Source organism: Sipha flava, unplaced genomic scaffold (genome assembly GCF_003268045.1).
Source record: "Sipha flava isolate LNK unplaced genomic scaffold, YSA_version1 68_pilon_pilon, whole genome shotgun sequence".
In the NCBI taxonomy this organism is placed as follows: Eukaryota; Metazoa; Arthropoda; class Insecta; order Hemiptera; family Aphididae; genus Sipha; species Sipha flava.
In genome coordinates, this window is record NW_020273608.1 from 1,130,070 (window position 1) to 1,157,732 (window position 27,663).

The window sequence follows — 27,663 nt, forward strand, 5'->3', positions numbered from 1 at the left end:
TAGGTCACAGAAATTCAAGGTATTTCGTATTTAAGAGTACTTATACATCTCGTCAACAGAATGATAGAACACGTTATCAACTTATCACCAATAAACTATGCTATATTAAATATTTATAATCTAAATTGAATATTACACAATAAGAAGAATAGGAATATTACAGTAAATTGGTTTTGACATAATGTTTATTTTTTTTTTAGAAATATTTTCCAATTCAAAGATATTAAATTGGTCTACACTTAATGTAATAATAAATTATTTTCCTTTTTATTTAATCTCTACATACCAATCGGTAATCAGAATCATAATAAGTTACTTAAGTTTTCAATAAAACTTCTTGGACTATATTTGTCAACGGTTTTCTAGGTAGGTTACAATGTTGCCGCTTCTCTCATCATATTGTTGATCTGGAAAAATAACTATAGTAAAAGAATAACTGAATAGTCTTTTCGAAGACTACATAGATACATTGTTTACACTATTAGTATCTGATGTTTTAACTATTTTTTTTACGTATTGTCTTTTAGTATTTATAATCATTATTTTTCGATTGTGAACCACTACATTTGTTTCTTTTGTTCTCTTTTGCTTATATCTTGCAGAAATATTTTTCACATTTTATTTTTTTTATTTTTATTTATTTTTTTTTTTTTTTATGGTAATTATTTAATTTTTCTTTATTTCTGCTTTTTAGTTTGTTTTCTATCACTTTTTTTTTTGTTGCAAATTTAAACTATTTTTAATATTTTCCACTACAAATATGTTATGTTATTTTTTTGTATTATGTCATTCGAAAATCCATACATTATTTTCTCCTGAATATTATCTTTCTTTCTGCAGTTCCATATTAATAATTTAATCATTAACATTAGATCTGCCACTCAACTTATATTTTGAATTTCATCTTGACCATTATAGTAAATAGTTATTACTTTCCACAGTTATCACGCCGACTGCTGTGAGCTAAACATTTAATGATAAATCAAGTTTAAGATTCTTTTATATGGAAGAACCAATATTTTTTATTAATTTATCTGAGAAAAACACTGTTTTTACCTATATAAATTATGATTATAGTATTATTTAATTTACGTAAAGAATAAAAATCTGAACTTTGTACAATGAAAAATATGTATATGAAAAATATTATCTATAAAATTTAAAATTTTTATTATTTAATGATTTGTTTTTGGTGAATATAATACTATTTTACACGGTTATTTAAAAAATAAAAATAAAAAAATCACTAATATTAACAACATGAGGCGACCAGATAACTGAAAAATAGAAGAAAAAAAAACGATAATTTCAATACAATTATATTGAATCATTTTTCCGAATGACGATGACAATCATTTAGCATTAGGTAAGATACAACAACGACGGTATGTAAAAGCAATAGAGTATATATATAAATATAAATATTATAATATACACTACAGAGTAATGCGGATGAACAGAGCAATCGATCAACGGACGCCGGCTGCGGCGTTTTTCGATGGATGCCGGAGATTAAAGTTGCCAGAGAATTTTGTGCCTTTGTTCACGCGACGGCAGCTAAGCATTAATTAATGTCTCTCCATCACCGCTCGCGTTATGTAGACGTCGCCGAGCGCTAAGAACTATATAATATATACACAACTTGCCGCAGCTATCTCCACACACACACACACACACACGGCCACTCTTGGTCCTTACACCAAAGACATAGGATACGTATAATAATCTGATCGTCCACTGTATATATACAAAGATTAAATAGAACTCTGTGGCCTTCCCTTCGCTCATAATATATACGTATACACCAGTGTTCATTGCTAAAACTTTATCGGCGAGCTTTGGTCACCATCGTCATCGCGACGTTATAGATACATGATGAATAATAATATTTTATGTGACTGAAAAGTCCGCCTTGTTGACTGTTGCGTACTATGTGTACACAACAAATAACACGGTTTTGTGTATAATATATATTATATAGTATGCGTTATACATATATGTTGTAGTCATTACTAAGAATCAAACGAATATTTCGCTCTATAATCTGAATTGTAAGTTTACTATACTATGTTAGACAGTTTTATTATTACTATTTTTTTTTTTTTTTGATTTCAATGGAATTAAATTTATGAAGTTTGTAAATGTAGTAAAAAATTATACAATATTGAATTAAAAATAAGACTATAACAGTCATAATTAGAGCGCGGATTTGTATGCACTTAAAAGTATCGAAATATGCCATATAATATGCAGCAAAAATCATGAAAATTTGCAAAAAATATGCAGTCAAAATTATGAAAATATGTAAAAAATATGCAAACATTTTTTATTTATTTAAAATTTATAATTCAATTTATAAAAATTAATTACTAAAATACTTAATACAAAAAAATGTAGGGAATTTTCTGAACTTAATTTATTTTTAAAATGTTATTTATTATTAAAATAAATAATCATATGCATTTCAAGTTTATCTTCTGTGAAGCTGTGTCGTTTATCGGTTAACATATTTTTTAAAGACTAAAAACGAACCATCGATGTTAACCGAAGTTATTGGGGCATATTTGCAGCAAGTGGTATGTCGATAATCGATTGACACAGCAAGAGCAATTAAGTTTACGTCGTTATCGATTATTTATTTTATAACTAAATATATATATAAATTATTATTTAGTGACTATGAAATTTAATTTTAATTTTTTTACTAGACAAAATATTATTTTATACATTATTTTTTAAATTTTCACTTTAATATGCAAAAAATTTTGAATTTTGCCAAAATATGCAAAGATATGCAATAACCTCTAAATATGCAGAAATATGCAAAAAAAAATTTCACCATTAGCTTCAAATTATGATGATTCGTGGAGATAACTGACAAAAATCCAAAAATATTGAAAGGAAAAAAATTATGCATAGAAATCCGCGCTCTAGTCATAATAATAACTCTTAATAAATATTATAATTAGGTAGTTATGTGAAAAAATTAATTCTATTTAAAGAAATTTTTATTAAATTTGATAATATCGTATAGAAAGGGATATAATATTGTACATTTTATTATGGTCTCCATTATATGCCATTATATTCTCGATTAATGCCTACTCATGAGTTATAGCTTCTCAAATTCTCGAATTTAATTTCTAAGCGAATAGTTTTTGAACGTGTATGTTACTTACTATTACATTTCGCGTTTTGATATGTATTTATTGTACGAAGAATATTTATCTACTAGTATACATTCTACGTGTTTGGGTGTATCAATTATATTTATTTGTGAACAGTTGAAAATTGAAAGTGAAACGAAATAATTAAAGTAATTTCCATTGTGACTAAAAAAAAACCATCGTATTTTAATACAAAATAAAGATTTTATGTCTATTAAAAAATGACTATAAGCTATAGGTAATTGATGTAGATAATTTGTGAAATATTTCTATCATACAATATTATATTCATAAAAATAATTATTCAAATTTTCTAAATTTTTACAAATAGGTAAAATATTTCGATTTTTATGGAATATATTTTATCATTTAGAAATATTTATATTTATGCTAATACATTTAAATAGCATAGTTATATCAAAACTTATGAAATACGTAATCACGATTTTAGCACAAGGAAATTAAAGCATAAAATAAATAACATAAGATGAAAACCAATAAAAAAAATTTTACTCCAATAATTACCTATCTTTTAATAGTTTTGTTTAAGTTTTATGGTTCTATCGTTGTTACTGTATATTAATTATTGAATTATAAGCAGCATTTATATAAAAATATAATACACTATTAAGTTACGTTGTTTTTAAAACATTATTTTTTTGAATAATATGAAAATAATGATAATTTTAGGTATAAAATCAAATTTAAATAACTAAATATGAATAAAATAATAATTTTAATATTAAACAATTTTGAATATAAATTATTATTTCGAAATTCTCTATATATTACACTAATTATACATAATTCGAGTTATAAGTATAATTATTTATATTAATTAACTGAAAAATAATATTTATGAAACGAAATAATTAAAGTAATTTCCATTGTGACTTAAAAAAAAAAAAAAAAAAAAAAAAACTAAAATATTCTGCATCTTATTTCAATATAATATAAAGTCTGAGCAAATTATTATTTATTTCTTATAGACACTTGATACATAAATTTTAAATTAAATAATTAAAACAAAATTAAATTGGTAACATATATAGAAAAATTTTAGGATAAACGCATTCACATTAAACTATTAATTTAAACCTTTGTAAATGGAAAAATATATTTACCAATTTATAATTTTTTTAAATATTTTACATGATTTTGTTTATAAAAACATATCATATGTTGTTGAAAGTTTGAATAAAAATCTTGTAACAAAAATAATTTCAAAAATATAATAATATGCATATAGTATGAAATAAATTTTATTTGACGTTGTTAAAATGTCATGCTGTAGATACCTTGCCATTTCATAACTTTTATGTAAATAAAATATAACATTTTATTCAACATTTTTGCTTTTGGTTCATATAAAACAAATATTCATATGAATTATATCGACGCCTCAGTTCAAGACTGCAATAACTCAAATTATGAAACTACTGGTTCTAGAATGAAATAAACGACATCTAGAGGTGAATAACGCAACTAAAAGTTATTGCAATATAGAATCGAAATCGTCGTAATTTTGCAAATATCACGTAGATAACTCAATTCTGAAAATTTTTGAATTATTGCTATCTTGAAATGAGGCGATGATATATTATTCGAATCTCAATATTTTATTTTATAGAATTAAATAATTGTTATTAATTGTAAAATATACTTTATTTATAAAGCGTTTATTAAATATTAATATTAAAATAGTTAATAAATAGGGAAAATTTTTAATTTTAAGTTTAAAACTATTGGACAATTTACTGAATTGGTTTAATGAAAACTACTTTTATTTGCATAAATAATCAGGAAACTCAAGTTCAAAAGTTACAGTAAATTTCTAATAACTATTTAATGAGATACAAGGTTCCAATACCTCATAAGGGAATATGAAGTATTATGATAACTTTGAATCGCCCATGTGCTCATGTTTAGAAATCAGTATCCTGTTACTTTTAAAATATAGTAAGCTAATATGTATATATGTAATAGGAAAAGCCAATCGTTCTCTACCTAGTTATTTCTATATTTTTAAAGGTAGTTTTTTCCATTTCTCGTATTCAGAGCCATGCCCAGGATCAAAATGTAGGACAGGCTCAGTTATAATTATTTTAATTTATATAGGCACACATATTTTTTTTTTCTCGTGAACTTTTCATAACATTTTTAAATTGAATTAGAAATAATGATAATATAATACGAGTATAATATAACACAATTCATCCTGTTTGACTTGTTAATAATATTTAAAGATATTGAAAAGTAAATAATAATGATATAAAAAATATTAATAATAATTATTTGAAAACAGGGTAAGCCTGGGCATGCCATTGCTCGTATTCGGTACATGCATAAGGTTAAAACTAAAACTTCTTATCGTCACACGTTATATAATTTTTTTTTTATTCATAAAAAACCCTCGGAAGCAGTGGTCATTGGGTAATATTAATATTATTACAATATATTTAAATAAATATAAATAAATATAAATATGTGACATAAAGTAAATTTTTAAATGTATGAAGTTGATACTTATAATTTTGTTTTTACCATCTGCTGTCACGATGAATTTGATTGTTAGAAAGTGAATTGTGATCCTGGAAGAGAGCTGACTCCAGAATCTTAGAATTTTTTTTCTCCGTGGTGTTCTTATAATTTATTTTAATAATAAATGTTGAATCTCAATTTTTTTTTTTTTATTTATTTATGGATAATACTGTGTTTAATATGTTAGAACGCAAAATTTACAAAGTAAAACTTACCATAGTATGTAGTTAATCCTTTTTCGAAACATTGCGTTAAAACATTTCATTCCTGACACATTTACTATGAACGTATGCAACATTGAAATATTAATCTATTGCAAACGTGTTTTAATTAATTCTTGTATGTGTATAGCAAAAATTACCTGACGACTAATCCGATGACATTAAGCCCATATTATTTGAACCTTAAAGATTAGGGATGATAATTTAACCAGAAAAATGTAAGCCTATCAAACAAGTATATCATGACAAATAAACTAAAATCTGTTTAAATTTCTAAACAATAGTTATTATTCATTAATTTATTCATTATGACTAGCTATCAATGTCTATAAATTTGATTTCAAAATTATAATTTTTAAATAATTACTGTTAATACTAAATATAATTAAAATCCTTGGAAATCTTATTGAAAATAAAAAATAATTATGGATTTAAATGTTCAATATACGAGTACACTAATTTTGAAACAAAAATGTTCACATTTATAAATATTTAATCCAAAAGCTAAGATTATTAATTTCTGAATTACAATATATTATCCGGAAAATAATGTTTTAAAATTTGTTAGTCTACATGTCTATGTTTATAGAATGGTGTTGAAATTATTTTAGATTATTTAGAAATAAAATTTAAATCCATGTTATGGTAAAGAAAAACAAAAGAACAATAGCTATTTGAAAGAAAAGTTCTAAGAAAAATATATGGACCCGTATTAACAATACGGAACAGATACGGGAAATAAAAACTAGTATCGAACTATATTAATTTTGCAAAAGAAAAGATGTGGTCTGATTCCTTAAAGGGATACTAAAAGGATCGTTGATATATATATCAAGGGGAAAGAAACTTAGCGGAAGACCACAAAAAATGTGGAAGAACTGCGTTAAGGAATTATTCGAAAAAATTGGAATAGACTAGAAGCAGGCGTATAATAGAGAAAAATAAGAAGTAGTTTTGTCGGCTAAAAATCTAAATAGCTAGTAAGGCTTGGGCGTAATCGTCTAGTGGTTAAAATTAAAAATTATTTCGGTAATTAAAAATTAAGCTAATTAAATCATCATATCAACTAATTTCTTATCAGTTAGGACAAAACACTTTTTTTTAATTAATTCCAAGTGGAAACCAAAGTAAAATAAACCTTTGGATAAGCATTATCGTTCTCATAAAAAAAAAAAAAACAAGTAAATGTCTCCTAAATAAAGTAAATATTTAAGAAAACTATTTAAATTTATAGTTTTATAAAAATATTTAAATACGGTTCAAGTTCTTCAAAAAGTAAGATATTCACTTAAGGTTACAGTTGAAACATTTATTTATAATTGAAAAAAAGTTTAGAAAAAGTGATGTTGGTAGAAATAATTTTATTGAAAAAATAAAATAAAAATAAATTACGTTTTGGTTTTGTTGTCTTGTAATAATAATGTATAATGGAAAATCGGTATACTGGTAAAAGGAAAAGAATAACAAGAGACTATATCTATCATATTATATAATCTGTCCACTAAAGTAGTGAATCGGCAGTGAATGGAGGATAGAATGTGAAACGAAAATTGAAGAACAGCATCTGCCAGGGCTTTTGGTGCTAAACCCGAAAAGCTTAGACGTAATGTTTTGTACATTTGTAATACGGTTTTTGTCATGCTACGAATGGAATATCCTTTTTAAGAATAAGATACGTCGATTAATATAATGTACGATGACACGTATTAGTCAAAATTAGACTATGGAACATTTTTTAAAACCATTGAATTTATTATAGGGTTCACCCTTGATCTCCTACTCACTAAAATTCTATAGAAAATGAAAAAATTTAAATATGTTATAGGGTTAAGGACCATGAGTAATACATTTAATTTTACTTTTCAATTTAAATGAAGATCCCCATTAAATTAAACATTTTTATTGAAAAACAGAACAATTAAAATAAAACATCAATAATTTAAAAATTTTCAAAAAATGTTTATCTGTCCCATTCATAATGTTAATGCGAAGGGAATTCAAATAAATATTTTTTTTAAATCAATACCCGTCGTAAATATTTACATATTAAAAATATTTCTTGCTGTAACTTTTATTTTTTATTAATATATACTATTTTTCAATCAATTATTTAAATATGTAACAAGAAATATTTTATTAGTTTATTTCATATGCTTATTCATATTTAATTAGTTTCCTTTACCGAATAAAATAAATACTCGTATTTCTATTTTAAAAAGCGTAACATTTTTAACAATTTATATGATTCTAAACATCAGTACTAAAATAATTACAATACACACTTTTATCTATTAAATAAAGTTTAATTAAAATATAATACTAAAATTGAAAATATTATTTTAATTTTCAATTTTTTATGTATACAAACCTATCTTGAATGTATATCCTATACTTATTATTTGACCATAACCAATATTAATCATATCACTGACTACAATCTGTGCTAATTGTATTATATTTTTTTCTATTATGAAACCATACGATATTTATTCTAAAATATTTGACGAAAAAATCATTGTAAAATCAAAAAAAAAATTCAGGCTTTGGAGTAGAGTGTGTAGTATAATTACATATAACAAACATACTAATGTGCACTAGGTTCATAGATATTTAAAAAATTATTATTCAAATAACAATAATCGATTAATAATTACGAAATCAAGTAGAGTCTATTTAGCATATAATAAATATTTAATAGAATAATGAAAAAAATGTTTAATTTTGTTAAGTTCATCATCAAAGAAGACAAGAGATTAAAGAGACTTTGCGATTTTCATATGTTATCTTTTCATTTTGAATTGGGTGTTTATGTTTATATGAATGATTTGACGGACGTATACAACTAATGGGATTTAAATTATCTTTTTTAAAAAAAATAAACAACCACCAATAATCTCAATTTGATATTAATATCCACGGTAATAAATTAATGTATAACTATAAATTAAATGTACTATTTCCATAAATAAAGAAAACAGAATGTTTTAGTATTTTTTTATGTGTGATACGTAAAACTATTATGAGTAATGAAAATTTAAATAAATAAAGGATGACGTATTTAATATGAATAAATAAGGAAAATGAAAAGAAACGAGAGATAGAAAAAATATTCGAAATGGAAGTCATTTTAAATCATGAATAATGAACGAACGAAATTCTTTTAGTTTAAATCGTCTTTAAAGTTCTAAAAAATTGGATAATATAATAAAAAGTAATAAAAATAATAAAAACAGAAGTAATGTATTTTGGATATTATGCCGTTTATAATTACAGTTTATCATTTAATTTTTGTTATTACACCTAAATAGTTAAATATTTGAATGGATTACTTGGAAAAGAGAATATCTCCAGAATATCTTACATGAGGGACAAAAACTTATTTCATTAATAAAGATAAGAATTTAGAGAATTTAACGTTAACTTCAATATTTTAAATGTAGTAACTTATAAACATATAAGGTAATGAAGAATTTTACTACTGTGTATAATGTGATAAAATAAAAATATAAAAAAATATATCATTTTTTCCAAACAAAATAAATTGATTTTCAAATATGGCTAGATTTTAAATTTTTTATTCACTTAATGAATATTATTCATATATATATATATATAATTTTTATAGATGATTACAATTAAATCAAAATAATAAAATGCTTTGATTTTTTATTAATGATAAAATATTTGAAAATAAAATAATATGTAATAGTAATACATTATTTATTATAATATTAAAAAAATTCAAACTCAAATTGTATAATTAATATTTTTCATAATGTTTTTCTTTTTTAAATACTGACAAATGGATTGTTTTATTATAGAATGACATTTTATGAACAGGTAAATTACGAAGAATTTTTGTTTTTCATTGTTAGTTTTTGTTGATAAACGTTGTACCTAATTTATGATGCTCAACAAATATTGACGAATGTTATAAAGTTTTTCAAAACAAATATATTCACCGATAATGTAACCAATGTAAGAATGTACGAGTAAGATTTCAGGTTCGGACAAATCATAAATTAAATTAAAATAACTGGATATTTTAAACAATACATTTTGTGCTTTTGGTACATTATTTTCATGACTTTTTATTGAAAGCACAGTTTTCTAACCTCTTGTACAGGAATATTGGGCACATTTTAAATGTAATATATTGTTATTCCTAAATATTATATTTTCCGTTACATTTTTTTTTTCATTATATGTTTTTAAAAGCATTGGATGCTATTCTTTTGTGAATAAGTTAAGCTACCAACATGCGTTTGGAATTTTCGTGTAAGTGTTGATCACTAACTTTTACTTTTAATTGTTCGTATATTTAATAGACGTATATTTGAGGTCTTTCGAATAATATATCAAGATTTAATTTAAAAAACTGGCAAGAGAATCCATATTTAACAGTTAGATTCAAATTTAAAAAATCTTAATGAGCATTTAATTTATAAATTGATATTGAGATAAGATAGTAAGAGTTTTTTGTCATATTGTTAGAGCAATGTATTTTTTTTTAGCATCATAACGGTCTATAAATTGAATGGTACAGGGGAAAAACGGTAAACAGTCCATTTCTGTACATTTTTTAGGGGAATAAAAATAAAGTATAGACTTAAATCTTTCTTCACCAGTATACCTAATCTTTTCCATTTAATAACTATAGACTGAAAGATTTTTTTTCACTGAATCGATTTCAACAGTCGATATTACTCCTTATTTGCTATCGAATCAAACTATAAAATCAAAATCGAAAAAAATGGACTACTACCGTTTTTCCCCTGTACGCTTCAATACTTTAATTTTAATAATAATCTCTCCAGGTATTGTGCTAAATATAAAGCCAATATTTACCTCACTTGCCTATAGAAATTTTACTTTCAACTTATAAAGTGCATAGATCCCATTTTCGCTTATGACTTATACCATGTAATCCAAAATAAATCATTTTGCAAACTGTCTGTTGCCCGTTCTTATTAACATGATATTTAAAATTGTGTTTTTTTTTTTTTTGATTCAGTATGGCGATTTCACTTATCCTTGATCAATCTAGATGAGATTCTGCATATAAACATCTTCTGCGTTTTTAATCATCAAAAATGTAAGTATTCCAAAATGACTTGTTTATATTTTTCAAAAAATGTGTTAAAACATTTAACAAAACATCTAAAATAAATTAGAATGATATTATAGAAGTATAAAATGTAAAGTAAAATAATCATTTAGGTATAACATGATTATTCACTTGCATGGTAAACTAGTCTTTTCATTTTTTCGTCACTTCTATTCATGAATAATTTTTGTGTTATAAGGTTTCACTTGATTTTTTATTACATTTTATTTTCTAAGATTCAGAGTTAGAAACGCTTTTTTTTCTCTTTTTTTCATGAGCTGCGTGCCTATACGAGCTGCTATTTTGTTTAAATATATTAATATTAAGCAATAAAAAATATTAAATTATTTATTAAAAAGAAAAAAAAAAGCCAAACAGACGTTCGTGAACCACACTAATACAAATATGATAACATCAAAATTTTTATGTTGGTATTAATCAATCTAAAAACTAGTGCATTTATACATTTATTTTTAGCTCGCACCAATAATGGCACTTTTATTTCGATAAGGAAATATAGCTAGTAGATGTTCCCTTTTCAAAATAGTCGTTTCTATATTAACAGGTGGATATGTTTCGTCTTCACACCAAATAGTGAGTTTTGATGCAAAAAATTAATTTCTGTAAGAATATGAAAACTATAACATTCCTAACATATTCAATTTTGTAGTTAACTCATTAATTTGTTATTTAATTATAACTGTTATTTGCTAAATAATATTTAGCATACTTATTTAAGTTTTTTGTAATGATTAAATAGTGTGATTTAGAACTTAATAATTTACCCATGTATTATTTAAAGATAAAATAAAAAATATTAATTTATTAAATAATACAATTTAATATAATTTGTGAAATTTTAGTCCTTATGCAAATAAATTGCATACATTTTATTCGTATAGAATTATATTATTTTCATGTAATAAAATTTAAACTTATTGGTCGATAAATTGTATTATGGCTGTATTATATTTTAATAATCAATAATAATTAAATTACTATTGCTTTAAAAACAATAAAAACGGTTATTAAGAAAAATTTGATTCATGTGAACTAATACATTATCCAAAAGTTTTGATATGAAACTCTAATATTTTTGAAAAGGAATTTTTTTCCTCATCCTTAAATTAGTATTCAGGATAATTTTTGAAAATATAAACAATTAAAAGTTAATAATACAATTTAAATGATGTCGTTTGCAATTTGTTCTGTATAATATATTTTATCAATTAAAACTAACTTAAATAATATCTATATAATACTATTTGAAACATAATTATAGAAGGTATACGGTCATTGTATAATATTACGTACATAAATACACATTGTAACATTCTTCTTCTATTATGTACGATGGGAAAAATTATTAAAACAACTGTCGTATTCGTTTATAACCATTATTTTAATATATAATATCATATGTAAATCAAATACCTACATAATTGACACATCATCACGTTATTCCATGGGGATGTTAACTTTACAATGGTGATGCGTCAACCACTGCCACGATTTCGAAGGGAATTAATCTTTTCGTAGTATTATATGTTCACTAGTCGTACATCACATTTTCGTAATAAGTATACTTTTATACTGATAATGTACATAGATAAAATAAAATATACAATGAGATATATAACATTTATGCATGTACAATATGCATAAATACCATCAACCCTTACGGTAGTGGTTATTCCTGCGATACCCCAATATTCGCCTGAGAAGCGCAACATGTCACTTATAGGCCATGATTGCGTTTTCACACATATGTGGCTCTCGTGCTTGCGTATACATCGTAGAAACGCGTATGGCACATGTATATGCCCACGTGTAAAATATGGCGTAAATAAAAAAAATAAATAAATATAAAGTGAAAACCAAAAAAAAAAAAAATACACAATCTTCGTCGTTGTTACAAACTAGTTGCAATAGTCTCCGGATGACCTTTGTTGTAATACGCATACATCAGATTCGAATTTTAATATTAAAACCAACAGTGGTTGATGTTGATGGTCATGGGAGGTGCGTAGCATATATTTTATAATGTGCGTGTACTAGTGTGTTTGTATAAATGTGTGTATATATATATATATATATATATATATATATATATATATATATGTAGAAACTGGTGTCCGTGCGTGTACCGAAAGAGGGATGTTTAGGGTACGAGAGAGGAGTAGCTGGGGGTGGAGACAGTGTTTCCCCAAGACGCCAGTGGCCCATCGTGACCGCCACCACCCCGTCGTGTGTATTGATTTTACGGTCATCCGCCTCCGTTCGTTTCCCGCTCCTTTCAAACCATTTCCCCGCGTGCGTACCCATGAACACACACACACACACACACACACACACACACACACACACACACACATACACACACACATATATACATACATTTATTCAATGCTGATGACCGTAGAAATAATACACCCATTTCATTTTCCCGCCACTGTTGCACGAAACGATTATATTTAAGTGCATCCCACGACAACAGTGATTGTGCTAGTGACAGTGGCGGAAGTGGTTATATTGGCATCGGCAACAGTGTTGCGTTCCTAGCTTATTGTCGAGCTACAGTGGTGAATTTATGACTTTCTACCGAAGAGTGGCGTGAAGTATCTGTCACAAAAACATAGGCTTGCACACGGGTGTAGCGAATCCTGCTTTCGTCATAACTGATCATTTATTTTGGATTTAGTGAACTGGTGAATATTTATTTGATAGGCATACATAACATGAACAGGTCTTAAAAATATTGAATTTAAAATCAAAATCAAATATTTAATGTTATTCAAATGAAAAACTATAATACTGTTTATCAATACAAGAAGTTTTAAAATATATGGGTTTTATATTGACGGATAAATCCAACAAACTAGACATACAGGTACAGCCATTAAATACACTCACGATACACAACCGCTCAACTACTAACCGGAGCAGCGATACGGTATATTGTAAATACAATAATTAATTTTTATTTTTTGTAATCCCGTTAATTCTTTATTTAATATTATTATAAAAGTATATGATAATATATTATATATGAACATAATTATTTTTTATTTACCATATTTCTTAAACTCATAATCAGGGCTCATAACTTATAGCTCTAAAAAAGGTTATTATAAGCGCTTAAATATGCTCTAAAATGTATTCATATAAGCGCTTAAATATCTACTAAAAATACTAAAATATGCAAAAAAAAACGTTTGTACATAAAAATTATTATTTTATTATTATTATTTATTACATTATTTTATTATTTTATCATATATTATTAAAAAAAAAAAAAAAAAATTTAGATACTAAATTCACGAAACGAACTAGCATACAATATGAAAAGTCAGAAACGACTGCAAAATGTTAATGAAAAATAATCTGTAAATAATCTGAGAATGATGATATCGGAATACCCGAATACCTAGAAACTATAAAAATAAAATACTACAGTACAAGCTACAATTATATACAATTATAATGCTTTCCTTATTGATGGGATTACGAAGTTTCGGGCGTACACTCTCGCTACGTTGCGCGTCGCCTAAACCTCGTATATGTATATATAGTTTATCTGATATTATTATATAAGTTATATAAAAAGAAAAATTAACACGAATTAATTACTAATATGAACAATTAATATACCTATAATTACTTGTTATTTTTAAGAAAAAATGTTTTAAGCTACTAACAATTTTTTTTAAAAAAATCATACAAAAATCCAAAAATAAGCAAAAAAAAAAAGCGAAAAAAAGCAATATAGCACCACTTATACTCCGAAGTACGCAAAAATATGCAACATAAAATTTTGTATGTAACTTCTTGGTTATCTGAAACAAATTTATAGCTCACATAGGTACCTCTAGGACCTCCCAAAAAAAAATATGCAAATGCTAGAAGTTATGAGCCCTGCTCATAATAAAGGAGATAAGTGGACTGTTTATTGTTTATTCTGTTTAGCCAGTTAAAAATGTATGCTGCACCCGAGACATAAGCCCACAGACACCTTTGCACAGAGAACAAATAAATACCCTTCATATTTAACCATTTGGATGTCGTTAATATTATACCATAATATTTTCTCTACTTTTTCTAAACATGTATGATATAGTTTAAAAAACAATAATAAAAACGAACACTTTTTGCATTAATCTACGTGATGAAAAGAAAAAGAGGGAGAAAAATAGAGATTATCATACATCACTTTCATCATTTTCTACTGGCCATTAAATATACTCTGTCATAGGAAAACATACCAGCAGAGGGCACAAAATCAAACAGTGGGAACTTGAAAGACCGCAGTTTGCAGCGATGACGTCGGTGAACTGGTCGTCCGGAAACGGTTACTCCGATTCGACGATAACTCACTCAGCGTTGCCGATTCCTCCATCGGGATATGATGGTTGATTCAAACTCACCTCCCACAGATACCAATTCAGTTATAGTAAATATTAGCATAATCTTATAAAATATTTTGTTTTAAAATAAAATGTATATATTAAACCAATGAAAAATAGAAATAATTGAGGCTACTCTAAGTATAAGGTAACATTTTGTGTAATACTTAAAAACTATGTCCATTACTTTAAACCATTACTCTTAGAATACTTAGAGCACTCCTAGCACACTTAGAGGTTCATACACTGGGGTTGTAGAATATTTTTGATAGCCCGCGCTATTTTTCTAGTACTACCCGTGACATTAGATTACATACCGACAATGGATGTAAACGAAAGCGAATATATCACGTACGAGTACAATCAGTAGTTAAAGTGAGAGGACGGAGGGGGACGGAGTCCCCCTTCTTATTTAAGGTAAGATTATGCGTCCTCTTTGATTTAAGTCACCAAAAGTTCAGATGGACGCTTAATGGCATTGGTCACTAAAATATAATATTGAACATACAATACTTAATATAACATTACAATATTACAATTTATTTTCTTGATTAATTTAAACAAGTGGAAAAAAGAAATAATTTGTAGGTATAACAATAAGCAAAAATGGTAGATGATGTACACCATTGGTTAATATAATTGACGCTGTGTCTAATTATAGATGATCCCAAGTGGTTATTACCCATAGCTCTAAAATTAAAGTGATAGTGAAATCGACCATTATTTAAAATAAACAGAATATAAACAGAATAGAATACCTATAAATAGTATAAATATTAAATTGTGATAGTAGATAGACACTATCTTATATATAGTACACACCTTATGTGCAATTTACGTATTGGTTACTGTCTACGTTGACCAACAACTAGAAAGGTTAGTAATTGTTTCTTTTTTGTTTTGTTAAATTTTAGTTAAGTTTTTTAAACATTACCTACTATGCATTTCAATTTATTTTTACTGAGCAGGAATATGTATAGAATTATTTTTCTTTGGGGGAAATTTATTTTTACATCCTATGAAAATAAAGTTTTTATGAACTTATATGTGTAACAGAAGAAGCTTAGACCTCTTGGGTTTCCTAAAAAAGGTTGGTAAGATTTAAAACTAGGTGGAACGATCCTTAATTTTTGATGAATACCGTCCCCCCACAAAATTTTTCCCACTTTAACCACTGAGTACAATGCGATGTGGCAATATAGTATTTAAGATACGCGCGAGTCTGAATAACGCGGTGGTCATAATACGTGTCCAACCGACACTAACTCGAAACTGTCAATACTAAGTCACAGATGTGTATGCATAAACGCCCCGATTGTATGTTATTTTCTGATTAAGGGAGGGGATATAACTCAAACCCAGGCTTCTTTTTCATCCACAGGTAGATTGAAATACGCATGATGTATTACCTAACCGGCGTTTCTACGTGGTGGATGTAATGCTAGCTTATATATATAAAAAAAAAGTAAAATTAAATAAATAGACTAGATTTTTATTTAGATTTTTTATAAAAATATTGGCCATTCGTCTAGCTTCTCTGTCCTGGCCCAGGCAAGTGAACTTAAGTTAAATTGATTAATATTACAATACGACATGCATGTAAATAATCACCTGATAATTTTTCATCACGATACCGGCTTGATTGTTTAATTGCAATATATATAATCTCGTTATTGAACATTTTCCAACAAATTACAAAAAGAATAATCCGTGATTAGCTTTTATTTTGTTTTAGTTAGTATATTTAGTATATTTAGTTTTAGTGAAATATATATATATACTTTTATATTATGCGAATAATTATACGAAAAGAGTGAGATATTTTAATTTCTTTAATATAAGTCAATTTTATGTATAATAAAAATTAACAAGGCATAACGCCATATTCTTGACACACTGCAGTTTATCTCAGTGTATTTTACAGGGTTTTGTACTACATTTGAAATTAATATTAATATAACTATTTTATTTTCAACAACTAATTATACTAGATACAACTTTGTATTACAACTTATGTTGAAAATGAAAATGTTAATACAAAACTACTTTTAACCTGATTAAACTGAGTTCCTAAACAAACTTTATTAATTGTAAAAGCGTTGCGTACCTAAAGATTATACTACTCCTGAGGGTAAATACAATACCGTTATTCTCTGGTATCTGAATACGAGTATCAATTTATCCAAAAGTATAAAGGTATTATAATTTTAATTATAGAAATTTAATTGGTATGTATACAAAATAATAATTTCTGATTGTTGCCATAGCAACTAAATATCCATATATCTATGATTTATAAGAATTAACTTAATATTTCTGATACAAGTAATAAGATAAAATTATAATAATAAATTTTTGAAGTTAATCTATATATATATAAAAATCTCGTGTCACAGTGTTTATGACCATACTCCTCCGAAACGGCTTAACCGATTATAATGAAATTTTGTATATACATTTGGTAGATCTGCAAATAGGTTCTCGTCTATTTTTTATACTCCTAAGTACTATTGTTTAATAAATCGTAGTTTAATTTAATAATTTTTGACCCGGTCGATAACTGCGCAATTGAAAATGAATTATTAAATGATACTATTACAAAACTAATAAAAAACTATTAAAAACTATTTAAAAACTATTCATTTTATTTTTGGTATTACATTAACGGTATTGCTTGCATAAATATTAATCAACAAAATCCCGCAACAGGTGCCAAAACAAATAAGAATGTTAGTTCGAAGAATTATTATGCATATCGGTTAGATACGATCAGGACAACGTTATTCTATGATATCGTGAGTTATGTCAAAAATTCATTGTCGAAATGTATGTAAAGATAGAGAACGAACGATTTTGATACTTGCGATTCAATTAAAAAAAAGTTGCGTGCGGAAGATTCTCAAAATAATTGTTAGATATTGGAGATGGGAAAGTTACTACGGAAGAAACGGGATGTATAAAATTACCGACCGATTTCTGCACAATAATTTATTCGCAAGATGTTCTCATTGACTAGATATTTCCCAAAGTAAACAGAAAAAACACTAATAATGAGTGGCTGGCAGAAAGAGCAATTTTAGCAGCAAAAAATGTGGACGTCAACGAACGAATAGAATCTCAAGATACACCGTTTGTTGCCAGGAGACTTGGTGTCATACAATCTATTGATACAGTTAGCGATGCTACTGAAGCTGTAAATTATCCAACAGAGTTTTTAAACTTATTGGATTTACCAGGCATGTCACCACATAATTTACAACTGAAGGTTGGATCTCCGGTTATTTTGCTTCGTAATTTGAACCCACCACGATTGTGAAACAGCACGCGATTAATCTTTAAAAAATTAATGAAAAATATTATCGAAGCCATCATTTTAAATGGCAAATTCCGAGGTGAAAATATATTATTACTGTGAATCCCTATTATACCCACAGATGTGCCAATACAATTTAAAAGCCTTCAATTTCCAATTAGATTGTCATTTGAAATGGCTCAAGACCAAACGATGTCTGTCTGTGGCTTAGATTTGAGCAAATCATGTTTTCCACATGGTCAATTATACGTGGCGAGCTCTCGAACCATCCAGTTTGTTTGTGTTGGCGAAAAATGGGACAACAAAAAATATTGTACACTCTGTTGCATTAAGGGATTGATATTGTCTCTTAATACTATTGTCATAATTAGCGATATATATAATTTTAAAGGCTCAATTTTAATAAATTATTAAAAAAAAAAAATGTTTGATGATTTTTCATTTTTATATTCCGTCATCGTTCACAGCACTCCATACCTCTTCCACTTATATACTACATCCTTACACACTTATATTAAATTGGTTATTTTTTTCTAACAAAATATTCTTTAGAAATAATTTATATGACAAAACAACATTTGTCGGGTAAGCTAGTATTATAATATATTTTTGTAAGTGTATTTAATTAAGATAATAAAATTTACATATCTTATATTTAAGATGTTCGTTCATTTATTAAAAAAATAATTTAAAATGTATTTCAATAAATTAAAAGCGAACAACTCTCAAAATAACTGTATAAGTATGGATATTACATTTAAAGACAAAATTTAGTGAGAATATATTATAATTAAATAATATTATCATAAATACTGTTCTAAAAGTTTCAAAATTAGTAAACGTAAAATTTCAAAAATAAATAAAATTGTATAACAGGAACCCATATCATATTTCTATATATTATGCAAAATATATGACTAACAGAAATATTCATCATAGCTAGAAATTAACTTTAAAGGATTTTAAAATATGTTTAAATAATAATTAAACAATTTTAATTTAATTTTGACTCAGTTTAATCTTAAAAATGTCATAAAATCAAATAATATAAGTATCACTTTTATTTTTTCGCATAAAAGTATAGAAATCTGTCATCATACTTATTAAAATAAAAATATTGTGCAATAGATACCAAATCCTATTCATTCAGGACTATGAGAATTACACATAAAGTATTTTCAACTCATATAGAATTATTTTTGTCAAATTGAAAAAAAGAGCTCAAATACATGAAACACATAATTGTATTATAAGTTTTGTGAACTTACATGCCAACAAATAGTTATTAGTTTATACGTATATATTTTTTTATAAATAAAGTGTATATTTATAATATTCGTATAAAATAATTATGAGATAAATGCGTTTTCGTCAACATTCAATACTTCTTGGTAAATTAGTAAGAATTAGTAAGTTTATTAAATATAGGTACTTAATTTATAAAAAACACTGATTTTTCTATAATATTGAACTTGGAAAAATAGACTAATGGGATATAATATTTAACGTATTGTAAACTTTAATTTTTTTTTAGAAAAATGGATACTTTATATATTTTTCAATTAATTCGTATACAGTGATACAATTAATAAAATGGATATCATATTTACCAAACTTGGTGGCATAAATAAAGTAGCCGTCCAATAAAAGTAAAATGTAAAAATAAACAACAGTATTTAATGTTAAACAATGGTAATGAAAACATATAATTTCGTGTTATATGTATTGGTCATAATAAGATGTATAGTAAAATAAATGTATGGATTACACTTGAAAACTTATTAAAATATGTAAATTTCCATATTTAAATGTGTGTAATTTTTTGGGAGAATAAAAAATAAGCTATACTTTTTATTTCTAAAGGACGAGAATAACGGTGTTAGTAATTGGGTTAATAATGCAATCACGGGTGTCTACGGTAGTGTTTAAGGTGTAGAAAAAGGGTATTGAAAGTTTTCGAATACGTCACTTGACATGGTTAAAAGTGGGGTTTGGTGAAATCCATTAATAATTTAATGAAGTAACCTTTAGTTAGCTCACCAGGATTGTAACATCCATCAAGAAGTTTTTGTTTTGATTTTTTTCTCCCTTAAATACGTTTAAATTGTATAACTATACAATGACTGACATTTTTAATCCGATAAATAACGTGTTCAAAATGTTTGTGTGTATTTATATTTATAAATTTAGAGAAAAATAATAATAGCTATTTAACGATGAATATCTTTTTAGAGCAAAAGTACAAATAACTATCATTTGATTCTGATATGTATTATATATGACCTAAAAAGGTACGAGAAATGCATTTCTAAATATATACGGAAAGGTAGAAGATAATACATATTTATTTCAAATGGATTTATTGACACTTTGTAAACATTACTTTTTAGTCTTTTTCCACTAATGATCTCACAGTTAATAACTGTCAAGTTCCACTTGAAGTAAAATTTGTTTCAATTTTTCGGTAGGAAAACATTAATAGTAGCACAAATATTTTATTGTTAAATTGTTTTAGTTTTTTTTTAAGAAATAGAATATAACGGATAATCATAATCAGTGATTATGATTCTATTATAATCTATGGTTATTAATTATATGTAAATTCTATGTTACATTGCATGTTATACGATTTTGTAAAACACGAATATTTCAAGAATCACAATTTCATATTGATAATTTAAATACTAAGACACTAATTAAGTTGATTTATTTAATAAAAGAGTTTTTAGAACTTATATAATTACTTATTATAACTTATTAAAATACAAAAATGAATTGAAAAACCTAAGATGAAACTAATTGTACGCCTTACCTGTATGTTTGGTCATTTTTTAACCCACTGCAACTGCGAAGAATGTTTAAAATCGTTCATATTTCTGGGATCCTAAAAGACATTAAAACATAATATTAAACAGGTATTACAGTATTGATTATTTAACATTTTTAAAAATACACTTTTACTAGCAAATTTATAAAATTAAGTTTAATGTCTATTTAAAATTGTAAGTAAATTAAACACAAATAAATTAGTCTTAAAAGCTTTCTATTGTTTAAAAAACTCGTTAGTTAAATTAAACAAACATAGAGTACAATTTTTAAATCACCGAACTTAGATATTAATAAATTGAGATTGCCTTACTTAGTAAATACAAGACCATAAATTATTTTGGAACTAATATTGAAAATATTTTATTTTTAATTAATTAATATGATGTAATTATAAATATAAAATAAATATAAAGTTAATATGTTTGTAACTATTTTGTCAATGATAAATTGTCAATATTTGAAAAAATAATCAAATATGCCCTATCTTAAATTTAAAAATATTATTCAATTTCAATGAAACTACTTAGAAAAAATAAGTTATATTTAATAAAGAAAAACCATCCTTGTAGTACGAACACATTTATCACTTAAGTTAGTATCTATGATAGTTAGTATAATTATTTAGTATAATACTAATGTTCTGTAACTTAAAATAAAAATATATATGTGCATAGTGTATAGGGATAAATAAAATTTAAAAAAAACTGAAGTGTACTTGTATTTCTCATGAAATTAAATTTACTCATTAATTGCAATAACTTATTATAAATTTAAATATTGATTAGGTAAGGTTATTTAAAAGCTATATTTTAATAAAAATAAAAAAATTAGTTGTGTAATTAAAACTATATTTTCAATTTGAAAAAAAATATTCAATTTATATAGCTTATTAGATTGAAGTATAATTTTATCATATTTTATGAAACTTAAGGTTTAATGTTCATTAATGAAATTATAGTATAATTAATATAGATTATAACAACATCAAGGAAACATTGTGTATTTATATATTTTATTGATAAACGAATAAAAGGCATATGTATAAAGTTGGTGAAAATGAAAACGAATATCAAATCTAAGACATCTTAAACATGCAATAACATATTCTGAAAGAAAAAATGGAAAAAGAGGTCGAAGAAAATATAATGACAGTATGTTTACACGACTTCAATGTTAGTGTAAATCGCCATCCAATCCGTCGATCTCACATATTTTTTTGGCAAAACAAACATACGAGTATCCTCACACAAATATCTTAATCCGGTAAAACATAATCTACCTAACAAATATTGTGGACTTATCCAAGCACTTACCGTTAGCATATATTATTAGGTACATATTTTAAGTATGATACCATGAGGGATAAATCTAATGAAATACCTATACGTAATTATATAATATGTAGAAAAGTAGAATAATCGATTATAGAGTCACTGTCTTCGTGATAGTATTATAAAATAATTACCAAAAATAGCAAAGTTAATTATAATATTTTACTCTTGTTATAATAGTCATTGTTTAATTGTATTGTAAATTTAAACTAATATGTAATTATTGATATTAAATTGTCCAATAATTTATGGCTTAAATGGTAGTTAATTTTTGAGCAAATTAAAATGTTAACTCTCTTTGTGAATGAAATTTCATTATTTTCTGTTTTTACGTAAATCAATCTTACTAACACGCAAATAACCCCCATGCTGGTCACAAATTACGACATTACAAAATAGTGAATATTATAGGACAGTCTAAAAATGTCTTATGTAACATGTTGGATATTTATTACTTATTTATTATGATACATGCAAATATATAAGACAACTTTATGAAATATTAATAAATTGAATTAAATAAAATTAATTTAAATTTATATTTAAGCGTCATTATACAGGCTACATTTTCAGTTATTCTAATTTATAAATAATTATAACTTTAATTTATTATGGTTACTGCCGGAGTGTGAAAAATGACATAGTTTTATCCAAATGTACATAAAAATTCATAATCACAAGTATCAATGTGACAACATCTAATTATTTATTTTCTATGGTTGTTTATAAGTTATCTATAAGTAAAATAATTTTTTATTCAATTTGGTAACCGGTTATACATTGTTGAGATGTTATTAAAAATATAATTTATTGTATGGATGCATTTAAATGGCCTTGATAAGTTGAACTAGGTATATTCACAAATATTTTGCAAACCTGGTGTGTATTTTTATGATATTCATATATTATTGTGATGATTGAAGGGCCCCGAATTAATTTTCCCCAGGCCCCAAAACCTACAAATAATTAGAATGCTTCTGAAGTTAAAATGAACAAAATTAATAAACATTTTTGTAACCTATAAATGTATATACATTTGAACTACTACATTTTTCTATTTAAATTTTATAAATATTAGTCAAATTTAATTTCTCATAGATATAACAGTGAGAATATGATTAATTTTTTATAGAAATTTTTTTATAAATATTAAATACATATTTACAAATGTATTTAAATTAACATATTAAGAACATTTTAAAGATGTTTAATTTAATGTCTGATTTAAAATTTTTTTTAAAAATCATGTAAATATTTATTTATTTCATTTCAAAATAGCAATTAATACTTTAATTAACTATATAAATTTAAATCAAACCTTTTTTTTTTTGTTCTATAATGAATTAATAAAATAAAAAAAGGTTTTATTATTGTCTAGCAAAAAAATAAAACTAGGAATCTATTTATTATTCTCGAATCAATTAAAATGATATATTATTAATACATAATATGTAATCAACATGAAGAAAATATTAAAAAAAAAAAAAACCCATTGTTAGAGATCAATACTCTTTGAGATATATAGAAAAAAAAATGTAAAAAACAATTACAGAAATAATATAAAATCACTAAAAATTACAAATGTATTAATTTCATCTATACATTAGAATTAATTAAGATTTTGCACGTATCTCGATAGTGAAATCAAAAATTACATTTTAAAATGTATATAGTTTCAATTAAGAATAAAATTTAATTAAATAAAAAGAATAAAATATACATTTTGTTATTGAATAATATTTTTAAATCATGAAGTGCCTTCACTGGTTAGTTTTTCTTTAAAGGTACTCAAGCTTCTAAATCATAATATCCATTACGCTTATTATAATTAATTTAGACGTTTGATGAGCAAATTAAGGTTTTTTTTATTTTAGTCTCAAATTTAATGGCACATTTTTCTGGTTTGGAATAATTTTGTACTTAAAATCAGTATTGTACATAGATAACCAAAATATTACCTAAATAAGATAACGAATAATACATTAAAATTTCATCTAGATAAAATAATAGATAACTATTTGAAAATTTATCTGGATAATAGATAGAAGATAACTACATTTATCTAAATAAAACACAGATAAAACTAGATAAAAATAATTTTAAACAATTTCATCATTCAGAACTTACATTTGTAAAATGGTTATTTTTCTTTGAATAAAAAAATTAATTATTAATTATAATTTAATTAGTTTAAAATAATCTTAATTAATTTTGCTAATTTAGACACAAAACAGTACATAAATCTATTTTTATTTTTCATTACCCAAATTATTTAAATATAAATATTTTAAGATATTATAAATAAACTATTTTTATTTCTTTTTATTTTATTTTATTAATCAGTTTACAGATCAAATTAATTTATTATAATTTAAAAAATGTATAATTAAAAATGTAGCTAGTTTTATGATTTTTATGATTTAAACATATACCTAGGTATTTATGGGTTAGAAATCTACATAAAACTTTAAAATGTGTGTAACTCTAGTTTGTTATCTTATAATATTTAAATTTAATTAAATGGTCAACAGTGATGACTCATTACTTTGTTTTCGATTTACAAGCAGTTAAATGCAAATAAATATATAATATATATAAATAATACAATATTTTACAAATTAATTTTATTGGACAAAACACAACAACATTTTAAATTTCTTATCACCTAAACGGTTACTAGTAGGTGTTAATAATTGCCTTCCGCTGCTAAACAAGCGCTCGACAGGTGCAGACGAAGGAAGTTATATTTATGAAACTCAAGTTTGATTAAATATATCATAATTTTAAAACTATTCCATATAAATCCGTATATTAATTAAGTGTTTATTATTCCTCGTTTCACATCCCACAAAAAAAATTATCTTTTTCAAAATTATCTAGATAATTTATCTTAGATAGCCATTTTATTTAAAAAGATGGATAAAAAAATACTTAAGTTATTATTATCTAGAAAAGATAAAAAGATTTATGTTTTAATCTAGATAAATCATCTAGATAATGCACAACATTGCTTAAAATACAATATATCTGGTATACAATTAGTATACATACATATAGTATTTATTATTATTTTTATAATAATCGAAATAATAAAAATATATTCTTATAATAGTAATACAAAGCATTTCATTTAGTAAAGTTCAACTCATAAATATTTCAATTACATACTAAACAAAATAATAAACATTTTTATACGGAAAAATACTTAATTGAATACAACAAATTTAGTATACATTAGATAATTTTAATGAAGGGTAAAATATTTACCCAAATAATTCCATTCGAGATTCCATAGCATAATATTTGCACCCATCTTATTAATTTTTTAGTTCACTAAAGACTTTAATTTATGTATATAAATTTATAATTCATATTTTAGACTATTATTATATTAAGATTTACTTTTTTATTAACACTTGAGCAATAGAAGCTTTATATTTTAGATATTTTGATTATATTTCAAACTTTTAGTAACGGATCAAACTAAATATTAACATTTTATAAATATATATTCAGCAAAGATGTATTATTTTATTTTTTATTAAATACAAGTTATATTTATCCTTTAGTAAAAGTTTCAACACCAAGTTAAGGGCAATTAATTTTGGAATACTTTGTTAAACACTTAAACTTTAAGAAGTGATGACTGGTTATTTAAGATATTCCATGAAAAGTTCATTCAAGTGATAGTGAATACTTTATGAGTGACGCAGCAATTTCTCTTGCTTTAAAATGGATACTACTTTATACATTATTGGACAGTCACTATTGACTTTTGCATGTATAATTTACCCTCACTATCCAAGTAAACTTGTTCCTTACCTATTAATTGTAAAACAAATTTTCAGAACTACTTTTGTAATATCATATTTGATATCTTGATTTATTGGTAGTATCAATGCATTACATTGGAGTAATGTACAAATATTTTATGACGAAAACATAAAAAAAAAAGAAAATAGATCTATACATTGATTTAAGTAAACGAGTTTATAAATATAGCGAAGATTATAACTAAAAATGTATCCAAAATTTTTAATTGAAATTGTTCACAATAGTTTGACTATTATTTTTTTTCTCTTTTTCCATTTCTTTCTCTCTCTATACGAGTATATATATATAGCTCAACAAACGAGGCTTTTATTATTTTCAGACCCTTAAGTTCACCAGCGCACGACTTTAATTGAAGTCAAACTTATATCCAGAAATGGCTTATATCTAATAAGTTTAAGTGTATGAAAAAAAAATCGATAATTGCAGACACCTGTAAAAATAACTGATTCACTTTAGACCAAGAAAATAAATAAAAGAACAAAAAAACTATTATCCCCCTTGATTTTTTTTCTTTTGCTATTTGTTCTAAATTAACGTGATTATTATAAAAAATTCCACCAAGATAAAAATTAATAAAATCGATAATTATTTTTAGCTCTTATAAGACAACAATATCTATGTTTATGCTGTTAACTAAATATAATTAATTATATTAATTATATCTATAAAACAATCATAAAATTAATTATGAAATTTAAGTTGAATTATAACTTTTAGAACTTTATTATTTTATTTAAAAATATTTAAAAAAATAGTTTAAGCCATTTTATTGGTACATACGATAAACTAGTTCAATACAATAGTAAATTAATATTTCGTTGTTATAACTATATAATTTTACTCAGTCGAACAATGGATACAATTATTTTTAAAAATATTTTTGTTCCTAAAATTGAAACCCACTTATGTACATACAT

The 27,663-nt window shown here is 24.7% G+C and overlaps 1 protein-coding gene across 1 annotated transcript in view; it reads right to left on the reverse strand.

Moving 5' to 3' along the window:
- Positions 1-27,663, reverse strand: part of LOC112691944 (potassium voltage-gated channel protein Shaw-like) — a 146,633-nt gene that overhangs the window by 96,785 nt on the left and 22,185 nt on the right. Inside the window, 1 exon segment of the mRNA XM_025566423.1 lies at positions 21,565-21,636. The gene's annotated coding sequence lies outside the window, so the exon portion shown is untranslated.